Raw genomic sequence first — 23,163 nt, 5'->3', positions numbered from 1 at the left:
CACACTGTTTGATTTCTGTAAGCATGCAGCAGTCATCAGCAAATGTCCATGGGAGCCATTGATGATGTAGAGATAGATGGGTGTTTCATCTATTGCTTTCCTGGCTTTACCATTGACTCTGAACAGGACTTGCAATCACAGGCACGCTGAAAAAAGGATCCAAGTGGTTTTCAGCTTGTTATCTCTAAGTCCTTAGGTTAGTTTTGAGAACTGTGAATAGTAACCCTAAAAACTTCTAGAGAGTTATCTGTGCTTATTATGGGATTTCTCTTTTATGGGAAATTGATTTATAAGTGAGCTGAGAAAAAGTTGAGAAATCTTACCAAACGTACTGAATAAAAGAATTGGAAGCAAATCTAGGTATAGCAAGTGCACCTGTTTGTGCTTTGCATATGCAATTTGACCTGTGATATGGGATAGAAATATAGATTGATGTGTAAATGAATGATTTTCGTAGGCAGCTAGGAATAAACAATGATTTATCAATAAATTCTCTGAGCTGTATCGTATTCATCTAAAGCATCATCACTTTAAAAAAGCTGAACAAATAAAATGCTTTTAACTTCAGAATAATTCAGCATTTCCAGTTCTCCCATGTATCAAAACTTTACAGAAGATTGATGGTTTTGTGTATGATTAATAGTGTATTCATGGAAAAAGTTCTCACCCTACCCTAGCCTACCATGAAATGTCATTTCCTTTTGGTGTGTGTGTAAAGACTATATTAAGGCACAGATCTACATAGTTCAGACTTTTTGTGCATTTGAATTTCTCCTTAATCTCCAAAATAAAACACACATGAATGGTTGCCTAACTAAATCATCTGAAATGTCGCAAAGCTAATTATAGTTAATTACAAATTAAACTCTTTTGCATTGGAAACTAAAATTTTGTGACATCGGTATTGTACATTGCAAATATTTGAGTGTGAATTTTCATAAACTCAAGTAATCTCCATGATATTTTATTAAATTAATTCTAATTTTGTACATAGAATATAACCTTATCAGCAATTGTTGTCTGAAGCGCAGTTTCCTATGGGTAAGGTTGACCTACAACCTGTAATGAACTCCAGAGATGAGCAATGTGGGTAAGCTGTTTTCTATTCAAAAGGCCTGAAGAATAGTCTACAATTTTCCATTCCTCAGCATATTTTCATATTGCATAGCCTGTTAGGGAAATCTTTCAGAAAAACATTTTTTGACTGGTTTTGTGCCTCCTTGGAATTCGTCACTACCTAAAACGAACTGTTTGTACTGATCACTGAAAAAAATTGTGTCAGAATTAGGGATGCACTGAAGAGCTATGCTTTGTTCCCTCAAAAGCTGCAGACAGAAAAAAATATATTTGTGTTAAAAAATGTGCTATCTCATGTAGTCATTTTTTAAAAAATTAAGAAATCAGATAAATGATTAAATATTGTTATGAAGAAAAAAATCATTTCAAAATGGCTGAAGAGAATCAATTAGATACTTAAGAAATTTTGAAGTGCATTAGATTTAGATAAAATGTTCTATCACTGCTAAACTTTATTGTCTTATTTTAAAAAATGTTAACCTATGTTTTTCAAAGCGATCTATTGTTCAATAGATATGGATATAATGTGTTGGAAACCAAATTGAAAAGAACGGAGAGAGAAGCTATTGCACGTTTATATTTACCAAGAAAATTATTGCATATATTTTCAATTCCAAAGATTATTTAAAGTACATGTGGTTAATGTTAACATTTTGTCTGCTTTATAGTCAAGAAATAATGGTTTTATTTATTGGTGTTTTTATTTGTTGTTGTTGTTGTTTTGTAATCAAATGCATCAAATGATTATTCAGTAGCATTTCAGCTACCGGATACATTTTCAGCTCTAAATTTGGACATTGTTACAAAGTACTGTAAAATACTTTGCATTTGAGCCAAAAATATTTTCATCTAACAGCAAAATACAGAGTCAGCAATCCTGGAATATTAAGTAAATTTCTGTATTTCAACATATTCATCAGTGATCTGGTAAATTTGACTACATTTATTGCTGCTCTGTTTAGTTATTTAAAGTAGAAAGTACAAGAGTAATTTCAGGAGGTGTTTGTAAGACTTTGGTGACTGCAGGGTAAAATGGTACATGAAATTTATTGTAGATAATGGTCCAGTAACACAGAAGAAGAAAGGTGTTTGAGCTCAACATAGAATGATGAGCTCAAGGCTCTTTAATTGTCAAGAGCAAGATCTTGGTGCTGTTAAAGATAGTACTGGTGAAAAGTATTGGCTTGGTGTTTGGTGAGTTTCCAAAACTAATCGTATATGAATTACTAAGGAAGGAAGAAAGAAGTAAAATGTGCTGTTTTATCCCTCTGTAAATACATTCTTCATCCCCACCATGAATGTCATGGTTTTCTTTGTTGTCTCTCCCAGCCCACAAAGGATATATTAGAATTGACAAGGCTTAAAGAAAGGAAGTAAGAGTGGTTTGTATATATCAATGGTTAAGTGGGCTAGAACTTTTTATTGGAAAGAAGACAGTTGGGAAAAGGAGGCTAAACTTCTAGTTACTTCACTAAATACAAATATTTTTAATGTGATATTTGAAAGTCATTTGTTTTCTTGTCCTTTTGTCTGTTTCTGTGTTAATGGCCTCAAATTAGGGTAAAGACACTTAAATGTAATCTACCTTGAGGATTTCCTGTCCTCATAGTGGTCCAGGTTAGTCTTTAATAGAAATCAATGGTAAAAGTACTAGTGGGATTAGATTCAGAATATGTAAATACACTCCTTTGAGACACATAAATCCCTTTAAAGGGTTAAATCCTGTTCATCACAGACAGTCAATGTTGCTGTTTGCTTCAGAGGAGCTACTTACTTGAATTAGAACATTATCCATAATCAGCAAGTCTTCTCAAAGCTTGGATCAATGGAGGTTTTCCATTCTTATCTCTTGGAGCCAAAGGAAGGAATGAAAAGGGAGGGAAAAAAACCGACAATAGATGTTCTTATCAGCTGATTTAATCAGGTAACCACTTATCACTCCACTTCATTGGAGAAGAAAAACCTCACTTTTTTGAATCTTCTGACCTTGAAAGGCAAAGAACCTGGCCTGTTGTGTGACAGGCTCAAAAGATAACCTTCTCTTCCTTTTCTGAGTGAAAGGGTACATGTTTCTGCAGTGGGAAAATCAAAGCTTTGTTTTTCTTTTTTTAAAGGGTGAAATAATAGAAGAGCTTAGGCAATACCCATGAGAGGATGTAGTGCTTATTTAAACTGACATAGTAGAGAGCCCAGAATACGCTCTCTTCTATCCCAAGTACCTACAAAATGGCATGAATCTACTGGTCCTTCTTTCAGTCTTCAGCGCTCTAAGAGATTTTACTTTTGTGTGACAAAAAGGTGCATGTAAAAATGCACTCAAAATAAGCTTTGTAAACTTAATATGCAGGATGGATATATACATACAGATACATATCCGTAAGACTGTTTTAGGTTTTAAAGACAAAATTACTGTGTAATTTAGAAACTATGGCAAAAATTTGCCCTGGAGGCTGTGGAGGGCCTCTGCTGATAGCAGGGAAGCAATTGCACTCTAAAAAACTTCCAGTACCTAAATCTATTGTTTGGTTATTTGGAAAAGAATAGCTTATAGAAAATTGGAAGGAGAAAATTTCAAGTAAATCCTTTTCTTGGTCCCTTAAGCTATACCAAAATATCAAATTACATTTTGACCTTATCTAGTTGCGTTCATTTTGTTTTACTTTTCTGTGTAATTGAGGTGATAACCTCACCTCTAAATACCCCATGCATTTCCATCTTTTCAATTTCCTCTCTCTCCTTCCATGCCTTGGTTACAGAAGGGTTGTATGGCAGAATGTAATTCTAATTCCACTGTGCTCTGACTGACCTCAGAGTTAGGATAGCAATGCGACTTTATAGTATTTTTTTTGCTGCAAATAAATTCTGCTTGGAAAACTCCCTTCATGATTCAGCATTATAGAAGTAACCATGCTTAAATCTCAGAGTATTTTGCAAGGATTTAGTGTTCTACTTGACAGTTTGACTCTTGGGAAACATAAATGAAGGGACAAGAATGTAGAACTGTACCTAGGAAAAGGTTGGAAGAAATACTGGAAAGAAAAAGCCAAGAAACATTGCCATTCTTGATGCAACAGGGAAAAAAATCTGGTCTAAGTATTACCTTAGCTACTAAAACATTTGCTTTAAATATTATCTGGAGAAGCAAATTAATTTTAATAGCCACAGCTGACTCAAAATGATGTTCTGTGCTCAAAGTAATTTCTTTTAATGTTTGTAGCATTTAAACCCTTAGAGTCTGTTGTAGTCATCCATTCTGTCTTTCTGTTTGTAAAGGATAACTTTGGGGATCAATTTTACAGCACCCAGCTAGAAACTAAGTACAAATTTCCAGTAGTAAAAATTCTATCCCATTTGGTAAAATATTCTAAAAATCATGGATGCTCACAGTTAAAAATACGTTTTTTTCTAGATGGAACTTTTGCTTCCAGACTTTCCCTAGGAAAAAAACAAAATATCATGAAAGTAGATTATGATAATCCCATGTGCTTGCAGTACCTACATATAAATAAGCGTAAATACAGTTTGGGAAATGAATCAAAGCTAGATGAACTTCATTCCTCCTTCTTTCAAAATACCTTCATGTAAAGGAAGGCTGAAAAAGACATAAATGCAGAAGAAATTTTAAAATTATCAATACAAATCAGTTTGCTTGGAAAAGGCTTTCCTCTTTTGTGTATTAGTTTTGAAAATGGCAAGCAAACTAGAAAATGGGTTGATTTCATTGGCTTAACACAAAATTTAAGATTCTTTTCATCATATAGTAATTAATTGATGTTGCTCCAGTTAACGTTTAGGACATGAGAACTTTATTTGGTGTTGTGCTTGTTCAGTTGAATAGAAGTATCACTGATCATCAGAGAATAGCTTCAGATGGAATCCTGCTTGCAGCTGGTAAATGGGGTTTGAAACAATTAAGCTAGAATTATAGTTACCGAAATTTAAAAAAAAAAAAAAAAAAAGAGAGAAACAACATGGGAAGAAACAAATATTGATTATTGGATGGAGTTCTATTGACTCCCTGTTGTAGTCTTCACATTGTTTGAAAATCTTTTAAGTTGTTCAGAAATCGGCCTTCCCGTAACTTAATGGGAAAGAACAATGCACAAGTATTAGCTCTGTCTCACAGAATAAGACTTAGAAAATGACTTGTGAAAACCTATAGCCTTTTCTCTGTTTTAAATGTTATTTCTTCCACACGAAGTCAATTGGTATTTTTTAGCCTGAAAAGTTCTTTCCATGGCTGAATGAAAAAACAGTTGTAGAGAAATTAGATAAGTCATTGTTCCACACCAGAGTAATTTTCTTTCTTTGTCCTTGCTGGTGCTGAGTTTTGCGTTCTTTTTCTATTTTTCTTTTTTCTTTTTTCTTTCTTTCTTTTCTTTCTTTTTTTTTTTTTTCCTCTTCCCAAGTCTCTCAAGGTTTTTCAATTACTTTGAGTTCAAAACTTTGGATCATGAAGTGAAAAGCATGGTAACAAATGTCACCGCTGGGTAAACACGTGGTCTTTCTATTACCACTAACTGACAGCTGGTGTGACAGTATTTTTCTATTTATATTTCTTAGAAAACTTACTGCGCAAAATATTTTTTCTTTTCCATGAAAAACATTTCGTGCTTAATGTGACCACTTGGATGTTTTCTGGCCTCTGTCCTTGGAACACCTCCTACATCAGGCTTTGTTTAGAAGCCAGAAATTATGTCAGTGCAACTGCTTCAGTTGCTAATTTTCAAAGACACAGCCTTCAATTTTCCTTTTGGATTCTTTTCAAATTAACTCAAACTTTTTGGTTGACTAATCACAACTGAGGAGGTGATAGAAAGTCAGTATGAGATAAGATGGAGATATTCCCTGGACTTTAAAGCCCTCTAGCTTAGTTTCAGTTCCACCAAGCAGTTGAGTGTAAATAGATGAGCACTTGGATCTTTGTAGGACGCACTCGCTACCTGTCTCTTTAATGTATGCACACATGATAATGCTCACTTGCACAAACATTCGTTCACAAATGCTCCTCTAATATTTATGGAACATAACCAAGATTCCCAAAAGACTGTAAGTAGTGAGAGGAAGGATGGGTAGCACAACATTTGCTTGGTTTATTTAGTTCATAAAAGAAGAGCCTCACAGATTTGAGCAAATAACTGTTAACACATCAAGAAACATTGATTTCTTCTCTTACAGGGGAGAACAGTTACCCTTGGCTCAGTCTTGCTTCTCTAGAATCCTACTTTTGCTTGCTCAAGTTACATACACTCACAAATAAGTTTGGGTACCTAATTGTTTTCTGGGATAGCTGCTAGTTTAAGAAGCTTCCTGTGTCCCACATGAAAGTACTGTTTTGAATTACTCATTTGAAACATTTTCAGGGAACATTTCATTTGATCACCAAATGTCTAGTCACCAGAAGGTTTATAAATCTCTGAGAGGCTCTCAGTCTTTCCAGAGATATAATTGCAGATGAGCCCATCTGTTCTCTTTTTATCTCTGTCTTCCATGTTTATCTACCTTTCTGATGTTTGTTCTGATATTTCTGATGTTTTGGTATGTGGATGGCAGAGGAGCTTAGCAGCTGCTGAAAAGATGCTAGTGCTCGATACTGCCAGATCTGAAGAAAAAAGTAGATTTTGAAACCTGAAAAAATATTGCAATAAATATGTGAATGGCTTCAAATTCAGAGTTTGTGAACAAAAATGATGAAACACTATAAACCTAATTAAATTCACAGAGCTTAATTCCTATACCGTTTACTGCAAGGGTAATGTATGTTTTTCAAAACGTCTTAATATTATGCATGACTCTTGAAGATCAGCAGTAGTACTGGTTTTTTCACTTGAAAACCAGCAAGAAGCTAGAGGACAAAATTCTTGATAAAATTCTCTTTTTATTTACGTTTTTCTGTATATCAGAACATAAAAAGATAATTTCTCTTGTTCTTCTTCAGTGTTCTGACGTTAGGGCACCTCCCATGTTTTGTTACAGTATAAGTTTTATTCCTATTTTACAGACTATGACGTGTGTAAGGATTAATTCCCTTGCTCAATAACATTAGAGCTAAATGGCCTTTGTAAGACCACAATAAGTTTGTGTCAGAGTATTTTCCTAATGTATTTTTCCTGTTTTCCTAAGTGTAAGGATAACATCTTTGGCAAATGTTAGGCCTGTTTTACATTATTGAGGTCTAACAGTCCTGTACTCTATTTTTATGAGGGATTTTGACAGCTGCCTTCCTGAGGTGACTGTTAGCTATTAAATACATGCAATTCATGTATTTAATCAATCATTCATATTTGTTGTAACTATTCATGATGCAGTTTGGGAATCTTCAATCCCTGATGCTGGAAGGGCGTTCTGTGAAAAGTAGTACTGTTTACTCTCTAATATCCACTCAAGGGCTGACTTTGGGACTGAAGTACAAGACTAGAGGTATCTCTTGTCTGACCCAGAACTATTTTTGTGTTCTCATGGAGTTGTTGATCAAATCTTGCCAGTCACACTGCTCTGCATTGCAGGGCACTGGCAGACATGCTGCAGGGCATTACTGCATCAGTGAACTAATCTGTATAGCTCCTTGCTTCCTCAGGGCTGCAGCTCTCACTGCACAGTTGATTGGAATCAACAGTCCTCTGAAGTGCACTTTTCACAATGGTCTGCCAACAGTCCTCAGCATCTTACAGTGTTTCTTTTCCATTTACTACCTATACTCCCTTACAGGTGCAGAATTGAAATCTGATGGTCTGTTCACTTCTCTCACAATGGACTGCCCTTCTCTGTCCCAGATTGCTGCTCTCCTGGTATGTGGAGAAACTTGTTCTTGGGGTTCTGCTTCCACTCAGTGTGCAGTTCTGCAACTTGGTAGATAGAAATATAAAACAGAAAATCAGGTGAACTAAAATACTAACAAGAAACCTTTACAAGGTGTCTGTCTTGCCAAGGAGTGACTGAAATGCTAGCATTGCAAACCAAATTTTCACAGGGATTTTGTTTTTTCATAAACAGTTTCCTGTTAAGATACAGTGTTATTGTACCATGCAGCATGTAACTTTTTGCTAATTGCTACTAATGACATGTAACTGCACCAATAGGGTTTGTTGTTGTTTGTTGTTGTTGTTGTTTTCTATAATAGATTGAGTGGTGGTTGTATTCTCAAACACAGTTCTCTCCCATTTCTTTGTCAAAAAAAGATGATAAAATGCATGTGATGTTTTTAATTGATGACCTTTTCATTTTTAGTGTTGGCTTCTTAGCTGAAGACAGCGTTGAGTGTAGTATACTAGAGTGATTTCTGCTTTATAAAGATATTTGACATACTTCATAGAACATTTGCTTCATTCATAGTCTCCTTTTCTCCTCTCTAACAATGACTTTATAAATTCTGTGTTTGTTAGGAGCCAAACTGAGGCTTTTACATGCATTTTATGCTGTTGGGATACAAGATAAGGGGTATCAATTAATTTGACAAGGCCTCCTGTTTTTCTGTCGTGTGGTAGAGTAAAAATTAAATAATATATAGTCTCTTTCTAATGAAATGAGAGATTATTATCAATGTGCAAAGAGAATATCTAAAATAATAGGACCTGAATTGCTTCTATAATGCATCACTGATTACAATTAAAATGTAAATATTTATCTTTCTCTCTGAGAATGTTAAATGGACTTAGAAAGTGATGGGAATTAGACTGAAATGTAGTAGATATATATTTTTTAACAAAAGACTTTAAGACACACTTCTTAAAAATGATTATTTTTTTCCATTAAAATGATTCATTCTACATTAACAGATAATAGAGGTGTCATTTCATTGACATCTTCTACATTTTTGCATAATGAAAATCTGACTGTGCAGTTTCAGCCTCCTGAAAACTGGCCTAATGGACACCATTTGATTAAATGGGCCCTGAAACTGTCAGCTTCAAACACTTGCAGCTTGGAAATCTGCAGAGGAATAAAAAGCACTTTTTTCTTTTTTTTGTTCTACAAAAGCTTGGAGTTTGTCAGTTCATCAAAGTTAAGGCACTACCTTGCAGAATTTGTAGCTGTCAGTTCTAGTGCTTTCCACTGGAGGACAGCCTGTCATAATGCTGTGCTCCCTGAGCAGAAGCAGAGCTAGAAGGAATCCGTCCTAAAATTCCCCCCAGGGAGGAGAAGACAAGGTTACCATCCCTAAAAGAATGCTCTGAAATGTGGGCCAGAAACATTATAGGCTTGTCTGGGATCTTCCATGAAGTCAAAACAAATGCCTTCTCCAGCTTTATTTCTTTTCCATGATACTTGGAGATGGAAAATATCAGAAAGAAAGAAAAAAAAAAAAAGAAGAATCTGTGCACAAAATCCAGGAGAGTATAACATCTGTGCAGGTTTTGGACAGATTTATTCAGAGGTTGTTGAGTTGGCTGATGAATAGAGTACTGAGGTACAGAAGTTCTTTTTTGCTGGGACTACAAGGAGGCCAGAGGGAATTGAAAAAGGATTGGACAGAAGTGTGGCTAAATACATTGCATGAAATCTGTTGTGCCTTCCTCAGGGTCTTGGTTCAGCCTTGTCCTGTAAGGAAGACATTCACTTGGTTTTATGAGTTCAGGTAGATTCCAAGGATATCACAGTTTACTGCCTTGTGGGGCTCACTTCTGTCATCAGCTGAACCATGATTCCCTGTGCAGAATTCAGCCAGTCACTGTCCCAGTCCTGCAGTACTAGATAGAATCTTCTTTCCAGACTGTTAAGAGACAATGTCTTCTAATTCTGTGATTTTTTTGGTTTTTTTTTTGTTTCTTTGTAAAGAATAACTTTCAGCGTTCCTGGCTGTACCTTTTATTCATCAAACAACTTGCCTTAGCCTACTGTTTACTCAGCTTCTGCATTTATTTTCCTGCAGACTGAGAACTCACACTCCAATTCAGAACGCACCTTAGGGGTGTGTTCAGCATTGCATCCTCAATAGATTAAAGATGGTATAATGGTTGGGTTAGTTGAATTTTAGAGATCGGAATACTTAAGTTCAAATCTTAATGCAGATTTCCTCTCTGACCTTGAATAAATCACACATAATCTCAGGCTCCATTTCCTTGCCTTCAAGATGGAGGTGAGTAGTGCTTTCCGCTTGACAAGCTAGAACTGTGAAGATTGTGTGGTATTTCTGTAATGAAACCCATGAGTATATATATATTCACACCTATTCACAGCCTAATGAACAGGGAGATGCAGATGGAGTCTGCTTTCTCTGTCTGTCAGCTCTGCAAATATAGGTTTAGAAGCAACATAATAGATTTGTCTTTGTAAACACCCTCCCAAGTATCTCAGAATATATTCACTCTCTTTCACACTGTGACAGGCAAAGATAAAATCTTAGTGCTCCTTTTGCAGACAAGGCAAGTTTTCATATATTTTATGAAAGAAGCATTTGTCAAATCTGGCCTAAAAATTGAATTATTAAGCAAATGCATGACAAGTAAGGGGGAGAGGTCCAGCAAATGAGCCTTGAGGAGCTGAAGTTCACATTTGGTAATATAAGGTAAATGCTTGAGTGGTTTCATTTTATCCTACTTCTACAAACAGGGATTTATTGTTCTTTCCTTGCTTCTCCTTGTCAATGACAAATAAAGAGTTGAAAGATTAAAATGTATCTTAAGGGTCTCAATTCAGTAGAAAATTATACTTCAAGGCAATGGAAGACCACTAAATTATTTTCAGTCAGATATGGTTTTTTATTCTACTGTTATTCAGTATTGCATGCTCAGAAATTGTATGTTTGGGATGGGGCAAAACAGTCCTAAAATGAAAACTAATAATTTAAAGGAAAAAGAAAAGGTTTTCTAGAAGTTGAAAGGATGTCCTTTTCTGATTTGGATTTTTTCATTAGCATGGTCAAATTTCATAATCCATACTGTCTTGACAGCATGTTCTTTAGGTTCTCAGAAATTGATGTGGTTTACCAACACCATTTTTTATCAGTACATCCCACCTTCACAAAATGCATTTGTCTGAGTACAGGTTGAAATGGGCACTAGCTGTAAAATACTGATTTTTCTCTCCTCTCAGAGCAACTTGGCTCTATAATCTGGCATGCTGGATATTCCCTAGCCCTATGACAGGAAGAATTTTGGGGGTGCTGCAAATCTTCTGTTTATTGAACTTAGGGATTTATAAGACTACATTTTCTTCCTTTACAGTTATTGTAAAAGCTTATAAAGTTAAGAAGACATGAAAAGCATCAATGGTCTCCAGTGTTCCACAGGCGCATTAGTATTCAGTACAGTTCATCATCCCCCAAAATGTTCAAGTAACATGTTAGGTGTTTCTCAAAAGGAAATACATTATTTTATTCTATCATTTTCATGTGTTGCTGGGTATGCAATGAGGAGGAGTGCTTTCTGAATTACTGAACTGAATCACAAAAAATTTCACTGCTTCTCTCAAAATATGATTAAAATGACATGGAGTTTCTTTTCCAGGTTGATCCTTCCAATGAATAATGATCTTTTTAAATCTGCTTGGATTTTGGCTGCCTTATAATATACAGAGGAGATAGTTATCAAGAAGTGTGAGGGAAGTATTTGGATCTTTGATAGTGGTATTAAAAGCCTTTGTTAGTCATAAGAACAATTTTATCGTTGATATCAAAAGCCAAAATCTTTTTGCCTTATTTGCATGAGCAGTCCATTTTTGAAGCTAGCATGAATATTGTTATGAAAATGCAAGCACAGTCTTGCCTACAGGTCAAGCAAGTGAAAAAATAATACCTCAGTAGACATGATATATATAAAATGTCCTACTTTAGAAAATTTTGCTATGTAGAAATGTTAATCTTCCACACCATTACTGCAGCAATTATACTACAGTATGACCAGCAGAAAAAGGCCACAGTGGAGGTCACCAATTTTGAGTCAGAGGTAATTAGCATCTGCAACTGTGCCAAAAAACAGTCCAAGGTAGGTTCAGTCTCAAGAGACAGGATAATCTGCAGGGTTTCTTTTTCTTTCTGTCAATTCGAGCATTTCTGTTTGCGTCTATATGTTGCTGCATGATTCAATCTTATTCTATATATACATGTCTCCGTACACAGGTTTCAAAATGAAACATCTTAAATTCATGGAGAAAAATTCCTGGTGCTTCTTCTTTGTCTAGAATTTACAAAAATTTCACCATGTTACCCACAAATATGCAGCAAATTCCTGTTCTGAAAGAAGACAATAAAAAATTGAATTTATTTCAGAAGAAGACCTAGTTTACAAAATTGTTTATTAGTTCTGAAAATTATTGGATGTCTTTCTAGCTTCCAGTTTCTGTTCTCAATTCTACTAAGCCTAATTTATATGATCTTATTATTTTAAGAAAATCCATAATATCAAACTGATGTACGTGATACGTGATGTATAAGACACAAACTCATCTGGTTGGTATCTTCAACTATAATTTGTATTAATCTATGGAGAACATGAGTTTATCTAATTATCTAGGACTTCCTGAAATCTGAATCAGTTTTACCCAAGGATAGGCAGGTGTTAGATGCTAGCAGCCTAGTTGCTCTACTTGCTTACACAGGCAGTCTGTAAAATTTGCCATTTTCAGTTAATTTTTCATGCAGTGATGTCTGAATACATTCACTGTTCAAAGCTGTCTTTCAGAAAAAAAAAAAAAAAGATAAAGCTAATTCTAAATCTATAGCTAGACTGCAAACTGGACTTCTTTTATTGTCACCCAAAAAATATTTGCATAACTCTTTGCAAGAAGACTTAGCAGAAGTTTTAGGGTATGTCCAATTCTTCCAGTTCCCAGAACAAGCATGGAGAATGCATACTATTTATTTCAGTGCTCTTTAAAAAATAAAACTACCACAACTACCACAAGAAAATGACAGGGGTGATCCTAATGAGTTGTGAGGATATTCTGGAAGGTCCTCATAGATTACTAGAAGCTCAAAATGAAAGGAAATGTAATCTTCTGAGCATTTTTGTCTTATTCTGCACCACTAGGGTTGCTGTCTTCTACAGTAATAAGAAAACTTGCCTACAAATCCATAATTTTTTACAGTAAGAGGTTTTTTTCTACTTCTTTTAAAAAGCCAGGCTTTTCTACTGCCCTGGATAAACGTATGGCTTGGTCTTTGGGGCATGAACCTGGAGCTGTGATTTATTTGTGATGAGTGCTTTTCTTAAACTGCAGGACTTAACATTTTTTTTTTTTTGCTTTCTGGCATCATCACCCCTTTACTGTTTTTTTTTCATATACTTTAGTGCATGAAGTCAGTGGAAAACAAGGAAATGTTGGAAATGTTACCGATGTTGTCAGTCTCTCTTTGGAGAACTATATAAGCATAGCTTTTAAATTTAATAGACTATTTCTGCTGAATGTCATATTGCCTGACTTTCTCCAGATAAGTCTACCCAAGTATGGCAGATTTAGACAAATATTCTTCTCATCTGGACCAAGTGACTGAGAATGATGCAAGTGGGCACTGATTGATCTAAAACCCCCAGACACATTACCTGTGCAAATGAAAGTGATATACAAGTGCAGATATCTAGCAGCACCTGTTCAAATGCAAACATCCTATGCCAGACTACAAATCAGAAAAGGCAGATCTCATTTTAAGATTTGTGCAAGGTAAACTGATATATGACCTGAGACATACATTGTGCTTTATAATATGTACTGATCTGTCGTAGAGTTGATGAAGGGTTTTGCATTGAATGGGAACCGCCTTACAATGACTGATTGTATTCTTTCATCTCAAAATGTTTGATTACCTTTCAAGGGCTCATCTTTGACATCATTCCCATACATGCAGAGCAGACATATTTGACTACCACGTCTCCAGTAGCAGTCCTGAGGAGGAAAACAATGAATAGTTCACAACTATAAAAGCCAGAGGGGAATTTTATTTGCTTTCCTATTCGTTGCAAAATGATTGTGGAACCTTGCCATTTGAAGCATTCTTATACAGTGCTTAATTTTAATGTTCCTAGACTAAATATCTCTGCCAAACTAGTACAAGATGGCTTCTTTTGGGGGTAAGTTTCTTCCAGAAAAAAAATAATTGCTTAAGACTGTGGAGCACAGAGTGCACGTGAATCAAGCAACTGTGTTGCCTGAGAGTAAAGCCTGGTATTACTCTTTATGGGAACATCTAAACTAGACAAATCTGCTATCTCAACCCGTGATGTAACTCATAGCATAGAAGATATGATTTTTCAGTCAAGGTAAATATCTTCAGCTTGCATGGAAAAGGAGATATATCTCCTTTTTATTTATATATTTAACCTTTATATATGTTCAATATATAGCATGTGTATAGCTGCAGTGAAGACTTGTGTGCTTGCGTGTTCTTTCACCTTCTTTTTCATGCACTTAAGTGAAAGTCTGCAGGAGATCATCCAAAAGCTGTATGACCTTCAGACATACCCTTAAAGAGATACAGTGGTAAAATAGACTGTAATTATGTCCACAAACAAGTAGGCATAAAAAGAAACCATGCAGCAAAATAATCATCATAGCTGTAAATAAAGCCAAAAGGGATTCTCAAATAAAATATATATGTAATATATATATACATATATATGTAAAATACATTAAAGTCTATATTTGAGATTTTTGATCTCTTTTTATAAAAGTCTACCTTCTTTTTTCTCTTTCAGTCACCAAAATATCACTAATGTCCTGGGGGTCACTGTCTCTTCATACAATGAGGGTATCAACCAATTCCTCTGCAACGTTAGAGTTGAAGAATTTGCCTTATTCTCATCATTTCCAACTGTCAGGTATGTGTAAGTTTTGAAAGCCTTGTGTCTTGATAACTGTAGCCAAAAATGCACAAAACCTCTGTGAATGTTCTTATATCCCATCTTAGAGATTCACTGAAAACCACTGTGGATTAAGTCCTTTGTGCATTTAGACACTGTGCTGTTGAATTCTGACCACAGGCCAGTGCAAATACTGGCTGTTTCTTTGGAGTTGGCTTAGGTCCTTAACATTACTTTCCATTTCTAGCAAGAAAGGGCTGGATTGCCTGAAAGTTGTGGAATCTTGCCAATTGCAGGCTAATGAATGTTGCAGCTATGCTCTGTAATTAAGAAACAGAAGATTGCAATTCTATTTTCTAAAAATTCTGCCAAGGTTATTTTCCTATTATTATAACAGAAGAAAGGAATGGGTTGGCAAGCTTTCTTGAAAATGTATTCACACTTTGTTTTTAAATAATGTAAATTTCTAATAGGTTTTATTCAATAGAAAAATAACCATCAAAAGATGCTAGTATAGGCTGGAACTAAATAAATTGTCATGTTAGCAGAAAGGAAAAAGCATAACCTTTTAATCTTGCAGTAATTGTGATTTCTATACAGTAACACTTTTTGTGCAACTTCCACAAAAAACGAAACTCCATGAAAAGGAACAAAAAAGTACAAAAAAGACAGGGATCTCTTGGAAAGATGGTGAGGGGCCTGGAGCATCTCTCCTATGAGGAAAGGCTGAGTGAACTGGGTCTGTTCAGCCTTGAGAAAAGAAGGCTGAGAGGGGACCTGATCCAGGTCTATAAATATCTAAGGTGTGGGGGGCAGAATGGCGAGGCCGGACTCTTTTCAGTGGTGAGTGGAGACAGGACAAGGGGAAACGGCTGGAAACTGCAGCATAGGAAGTTCTGCACAAACATGCGCAAGAACTTCTTTACAGTGAGGTGACGGAGCACTGGAACAGGCTGCCCAGGGAGGTGGTGGAGTCTCCTTCTCTGGAGATGTTCAGGACCTGCCTGGGTGCCTACCTGTGCGACCTGCTGTAGGGAACCTGTTTTGGCAGGGGGGTTGGACTCGATGATCTCTGGAGGTCCCTTCCAACCCCTACAATTCTGTGATTCTGTGATCCTGTGAACAAACAGATATCCCGAACTTACTGACCTGATTGGTCAGTTTCACCTTTTGCAGTGTTGCCATGTTTTATCTATTGCCTTGTCAAAAAGCCCTGTGTTCTGTGTGTGACAAAGACTGTGTATATTAATAACTTAATTATACCTCTTCCGACCAAGATTATTTTAATTACTGCAATCACAGTGGTATAGCACCTGCAATTCAAAGTAATCAACTGTTCTTGAATTACAAAAATAAGTGTTCATATGAAATATTAAATAGGGTGAAACCTTTGGTACCTTTGGTAGTGGTCTGTCAAGAAGTCAGCTGTGAGATGACCTACTGTATGCAGGCCTTTCTGCATTTCTTGAAGGAAATTATTTGGAAGGAATCATCATTAAGCAGCACTGTGTGACGTTACGTCGAGATTTCAATAGACTATGTACATTTGTGTGTTAACTGAATATGTTCTACGTAGCTCTAGCCTTGCCAGAAGGACCAAAAAGCAAATGAATGTGGAATGAATTTATAAGTTGAATGGCAACATAAGCTTGAATTTTAGCAATTTTCCATCCTATAATAAATCCAAGAATGAAAATGAAAAATCATTCTTCATGGGAGAAATGCCAAAATAATTAGATTAACAGTATCTGTAGAAAAGCTAGGCATCTCCTGCCTCAAAGACATTTCAGAACATATGCCTGTCAGCTCACTGACGAACTTGGTGCTGAGAGATCTGGCTGTTTATAAGAAGCTGCATGAACCTCTGTGACTCTTGATGCACCAGAAGAATGCTGAAAAAGACTAAGCAAGCCTAAAAATGAAGTATGGCTCCCTGACTGACTTAAATGAACTCTAAGTACCTAGGTAATTGCTGAAGAATTTAAAGAATGTTTAAAATTGATTACTTGATATATCTTAAGGGTTTTCCCACCTGGGTGGTATAAAATAGAGTTTTCTAGAAGAATGGAAATTAGTATTGATTGGAATTATCTGTCTCCATAAAGGAGCGATTTCTATGGAGAAATCAGAATACCAAATGCGAACGGAACCCTGGCCTTTATAATAGTTAAGTTTTAAAAGTGTCCAAATATATTACTGAGGAATTTCTCAGCTTAAATATCTTCCTTTGTGACAGGAACTGGAACAGCAAGGCAGCTGTCAGCCTGAAAAGCAATCAGTTTCCTACAACATATGCTTCATGACACATAGAAAGTGGTACAGAAAATAAACATCATGTAGATCTTCCAAACTGAGAGAACATGCAACACAGAAGTACATACTGGTTAAGTAGATTTGTCTAAACTGTTAGTGAAGCTAAAGTTTTTCATGAAGCTCCATTTCAGGCTCCTTACTCAAAATACTTTGAAGACTGCTACTGAAAACTGCTTTTGGAGACTGCTTCTAAACAAAGAATAATGTTCAATATTAGAAAATAACTGTTTTGACAATTTTTATACAAGATGTTTCAAGTTTTCATTTTGCTGTGACATTTGGGAAAAAGAACCCACAAAATTTAACTGAAATCAGTGTTTAAGGGGCCAGAGACTTTGGAAAAAAATATTTCATTTTGACAGAATGAAATGTTTTGTCAACTTTAAATGTGTTTTGTTTCTCACATTTGTATTTCAGTAGGAAACAAAAATAACATCTTTGTATGGGCATATTCAAAACAGATTTTCTCTGTTCAGTAACTGCACAAAATCAGAAACCCCAAATTAAAGATGTTTATACAGACTGCTGCTGAGAGCTATGCAGTGTGAACAGAGTTTAAACTAAAATTTCCTCCTAGTATAGATGATACCAAGCCCCATTAGACTATGATTATAAGTAAATTCAAAGTAAAACTATTTTACTATTAAATGTTAATCTTTGTTTCAGTGTAATCATGATAACCATCTTAATTTGTAAAGAAAATTGACATAAATAAATAAAAAGTAAAACTTATTTCTAGCTGGATTATAAACATCTGTGAGCCATAGTAAAAGAATCTCTAATTCTTCAAAAGAAGGCTTCTACTTTTCTGTTTATTTACTGCTGGTGCCAACTGCACATTAGGAAAAAGTTGATTTCCCTCATTTTTATAAACTCCTTTAAAGTATTGGAAGGTCTCAATGAGGTTGAGCCTTCTCTTCTGCAGGCTGAACATGCCCCATCTCAACTTTGCTTTCAGAAAAGGTCTTTTTATTTTTGCAAGTAAAATGCATGTTCTTATGCCACTGGTTGGTTTCCAAGGAACCACTTCTGCCTAAACTCTTTAAGAAGTTCTTGTCTAGAAATTAAATCAGAACCAATGTAACAGCCTTTTCAATGGTCTGGAATTAACACCAATAGCAGGTCAGTGCATCAGTGTAATTTTACAGTAGGATCAAAGCTAGTAAGTGAATTCTGCAGTACTTTCCATTTCTTGTAAACAGTATGTATTATCTCGGAGTGCATACAGACAGCAGTAATGCACAGGTGAAGTACAGGGAGAAATTGCTTTTTCTGAAATGTGGCATGCTAGTGAACTGAAACATTGGATACAAAGGGCTTTCCAGAGGTGGCATTGCCTCAGCTGTGGCAGCCATTAGCAGAGTAACTTGGAGAACAATGTGCTTTTCACTGCATATAGAAATCATCCTATTACAGAAATCTGCAGCCTGCTTCTGCTCTCTCAAGCACAAAACTCAATAGCACAATTTAAACTTTTGGTTGTTATGTATTAATCAGCTGCTTAAAAAATTGTTTTTGTGTTGTGACCTCTATTTTATAAAAGCAGATGAGAAATGTGTGGAGTGTTCAGTCCATATTCAATCTGCTATAAATCTAAATATTATCAGAACTTCATAGATTATCAGTCCACATTTTCTGCCTCTGGGTTAAAGGAAACAGTAGAAACTGTTTCTTCTAAATTGGAAGAACACGCAGAAGTTTTGATGAATGGTATAAATACATAAATAGTGTATCTAAATATGCCCATGAACATTTACAGTCTGTTGGACAATTTATTTGTGGGTTAATTTCACATAGCTGTATGTGAAAACACGTCCTAGAGATGAACTCTCCTTTTATTTGTACTTAAGGATTTTGGAAAAAAATTGTATTTAACAAGAAGGGGTTTAAGACAACAGGTGTTGTGTTGCTAGCACAGTGTGCTGTGGGCATTGCATTGCTTTTAGACTTGTCAGTCTACCTTCAGTTTTCAGTACTCTGGGTTTGGGTGTTGATAGATTTTATTTATTTATTTATTTATTTATTTATTTTTAAAAAGCATAACAATAGATGCTGTGTTTCTAGTTTATAATTTTCTGCTCTCCCTTTCATTTGAGCATGTTGCACTTGACTGATTGCTCATCAGTTTCCATAAGGGACCCAATAGTACGTGCTCAGCAAGCCTTGGTCAAATATTGGTATCCAAGGGCCAAGTAAGAGCTCTTGATACAGCTTCTCCTGTCTTTTACTGCATGATCAAAAAAGAATCTCTTAAGCTTTCTGCCTCCAATTTCTAACTGTAAAATGGGAAAAAAATGAAGTTTACACCGTGAAAAACGCACCAGAGTACTAAGATTAAAGTATTCTGTTCAGAATATTCTGGCCCTGTTGACTTCAGCATGAGTTATATAGTCACTATGGTAGCTATACAGAAATAACCATGGTATTGATGTGATATGTGAAATAGTGATACTTAAAAGGGTAAATTTTGACAGAATTGTAATGAAAAAGGATATCTAAGAAAAATCTTCAACTTTCCTACGGTATAGTAAAGTAAACTCAAATATTAATTAATAAATGTAGTATTAGTAGAAGCAGCTTCTGAGTAAGTATCTCTAATATACTAACTTTCAAATTACAGATTGTTTACTTAGCATATTTCATTGCCAGTAAAACTTTCCTTTAAATAGAAGTTTGTAAAGCAAATTATCCAACTGTGAAATTGGAAGCACAACTGTTACAGCCCATCTGAATTTTTTTTTAACTATTCCCCCATAGTAATCTGCACTTGCCTTTATAGTGCCTACAACTGAAAAGGATTATCTAGTCAGAATACATCAGTATATAATAAATGTGCTTCATTTCTTCCTCAGTCCTTAAAGCTGACAGCCAAAATGAATGTTTGTCTCCGCATTGGCACCACTGGTACTTTTGCAGAGACTATTTCATGGTCCATTGGACCCTAAAGGACATTGTTTTTAAAGGCGTATTATCAAAAGGAATGAAGCATACCATCAGAGTGCATATCAGCATGTATTATTAAACTTAAGGGCAATAGTACTGCTTGGTTGATATTGTAAGGCACTCTAGTCAAAATGTATTAAAACTAATCTTTATGGTTCTCAACATTTATAATGTTTTATGTCTAACTAGTAAATACAGGTCAGGAAGGGTACTTGCAGTTATCCTCTAGCTTTGAAAGAAGAAAAGTGCTTTATAAACAAAGTAATTTATCATCCTTTCTGTATCTATAGAAAAGCTACTATTACAGCTGCAGTTATACTAATGGTCTTCCTATACAATGCCACATTAATTAGCTGTCAGAGTAGAACAACTCTGAATCTTATTTTGCTGATTTATGAGAAAAAATGCTGCAGTCCTTTAAAAATATGTAGATTCACTATCTGGAATAATGTCTTGAAGTAATCAGCTTTTTCAGAAATATCTACTGAGCAGCTCAACATCATTTTCTGAATCTCAGAATTTGGGAGCTCGTCAGAATATTCACTGGTCAAATCACAGCTATGTTAGGATTGTGTGGGCAGTGCCTAATTTGATACAGATTGCAGCAACATTCATTGGGTTAGATGCTGCTTAATCCTGACAACTTAACTGTCAGATAAATTGCTGCAGTTATAGCATATGAGCAGGCCCATAAGCTGATCATATTAATATTACAAAAATACGACACCAAAAACTAATAACATTCTTAGAGACATCTGGACAGAAGCAAAATCTAATCTTGTCTAAAAGATCTCCATTAGCAGTAATCATTCTGTAATACGATCAACATATTCTTGTCAAAGCAGATAGTACAGTGCAGTGTTAGTAAAACTGATTAAACATGGCATGCTGTTCTAAAATAAACCTTCAACTTCAAGGATCAGGGTCTGCTGATTACACTGGATTTGTTGGTTAAAACACATCCATGCCATTTTCAAAATAACTTGTTCTAGTGATTTATTCTCCGTAAGGGATAAATATACAGTACTAGAAAGGAAATCAAGTGGACAAGTAAGGCAATATAAAATTTGAACAGCTGAAGGAAGATGAAAAAGAAGTGTTGAGCCCTTATTACAATAATCTTTCATTTCCTCCCAGAAAAAAATTAGATGTATTCATCTTTTCGTTGTGGTGCCCTATGATCCAATTTCATAATCAACCAAAATTCCTTCAAGGATGCTCATTCTTACAGCTGAAGGATAAATACATCATGAGCATTTCAGTCTGTCTGCCACTTTGTTAAAAAGACCTTGCCCTCTGGGCTAGGCCTTTGGAAGTGATGGCTGATTTGCTGCTAGTTTGTTTTGTAAGATATGGTTTGTGTTCCTTGCAAGCACAGAATTTAATGAAAGTAAATGAAGAATAATGCCTGACATCAAGCACCATGCATTTTTTCTCCATGTGGTTGCTGTGAGTCAGGGGAGTTTTATGGATAATGATCAACATCAATGCAAAAGAGCTCGAATTAAGTACTGAGAGCGCACGAGTGTTTCGGTGTTTTGGTTTTTTTTTTTTGTTTGTTTGTTTTGTTTTTTGTTAGTTTGTTTCAGAAATACTTTTATTTAGATAAGACTTCCATAACATCTCCATCTACTCTGCCACAGACACGCATTCACCTGCCCAAAGAGCCCACAGACTCTAATTGAAATTATAGCTGGAAAAAAAAATCTACAACTGTGAACTCTCTTTTAGGGTTGTAAACAGATCCAGATAGCTCTCTGGAGATGTAAACTGCAACGTCCCCTTTCCTTAAGGTTGAGTGGAGTGTTGACAGCCTGTAATTACAGCCTGTGAGTGTTTGCAATGGCTGGAAAATTACTAAGTACCTTAACTGGCAGCAGCTAAGTTTCTGTAGAGAAGGAAAATGTACAACTAAGTTGCAGCAGATAAGGATAGTGATTCCTGTTTTGCTGACAGGGGAAGCTCAGCTGCAGATCCTCTGTATATGCAGATCTAGAACAGGAAAGGAAGGCTACGCATAGTGGGAGAGACTTTGCAGGGAAATAGATTTTTTCTTGGAGCTGCAACCTGTTGTGTTGCATTTCAGAGGCAGAACAAGACAGGCACATCAGTGCACCTGAAGATGGATGAGCAAAAATGCTTTCCTCTGTATGATTAAGGAACTAAGTCAACAACTTTGTTATCTTAGAACTGAAAAAGATTTCTAAGATGATTTGGGGGCTTTATGCTGTCAAAGTTTCAAGACAAGGTGGAAAGAGCAATCGAGGAGTACTTCTTTTAGGGAACTTGAAAATAATTTTATGGTGAGGACCTGGAGGAGCAGACAGAAGCTCAAAGGGAGAGAACAAAGTGGTATACTCAATGGCAGATGATTCAAATAAGGTCAAAAACATAGTTTTGAATAAAATACCCACCCCTAATGAAGGGTCTTATTCCAAAGTGCATGTGAAATAATTTATTTACTTTTTATGATGTAGAGACAAAGGCAGAAACTATCAGATAGACAAATAATGTATTTTCAACATGCTTTTTATATTTTCCTTAACCTCGCCATTTTGAAGTGAACCATTTTTTTTATTGTATTGATGAAAGGACAGTTACTTCATGGTATAAAGTATTTCCCAATATTTATCCTTGTAAAGTGAAAAATAGAGCTGAGTGTTGGAAGGTCTCAGGAAATTAAGTTTAGTTTCTACTGGCATGACCTTGTCTAACAGGATGGGCATCTGTATCATGATATTATAGCGTCCTCATGAGAGAGATGCCTCACTTTTACAGCAGGAGAGCTGCTTTCAAGGTGAAGGATGTTCAATGTTAAATCATAAATATAACAAGCCTACTCTGTCAAAACAAACAAATCCAATTTTACAGTAAAAATTGTACACTGAGTATCTGGGTTTCTGAAATGGAGATGGGCTGGTGATAAATGAGATCAGGGCAATAGATGTCAGATCCTCTGAATTATATGTGCTAGACTGAAAGTAGTACTAGACACACAATGAAGTAAAAGGAAATGAGAGTGCACTCACTTATAGGAATAACTTTTAAATACCTTTCACTTTGTGTGGATGGCAGTGCCTTCATCTTTCCTCAGTCA

The 23,163-nt window shown here is 35.6% G+C and overlaps 1 long non-coding RNA gene across 22 annotated transcripts in view; it reads left to right on the top strand.

Annotated features, from left to right (window-relative positions):
• Positions 1-23,163, top strand: part of LOC122183951 — a 479,215-nt gene that overhangs the window by 364,957 nt on the left and 91,095 nt on the right. For 20 of the 22 annotated variants that reach the window (XR_006180447.1, XR_006180444.1, XR_006180448.1 and 17 more), the window contains exon 5: positions 14,706-14,828. This is a non-coding gene — a long non-coding RNA (uncharacterized LOC122183951). Of the gene's footprint in view, positions 1-7,785; positions 7,866-14,705; positions 14,829-23,163 lie in introns of all 22 variants that reach the window. The other 2 variants (XR_006180433.1, XR_006180435.1) reach the window with 1 other exon arrangement.

This window comes from Lagopus leucura, unplaced genomic scaffold, assembly GCF_019238085.1.
Source record: "Lagopus leucura isolate 7727_CA_CO unplaced genomic scaffold, USGS_WTPT01 Super-Scaffold_100021, whole genome shotgun sequence".
Taxonomy (NCBI): Eukaryota; Metazoa; Chordata; class Aves; order Galliformes; family Phasianidae; genus Lagopus; species Lagopus leucura.
This window is presented reverse-complemented; position numbering and strand designations above follow the sequence as displayed.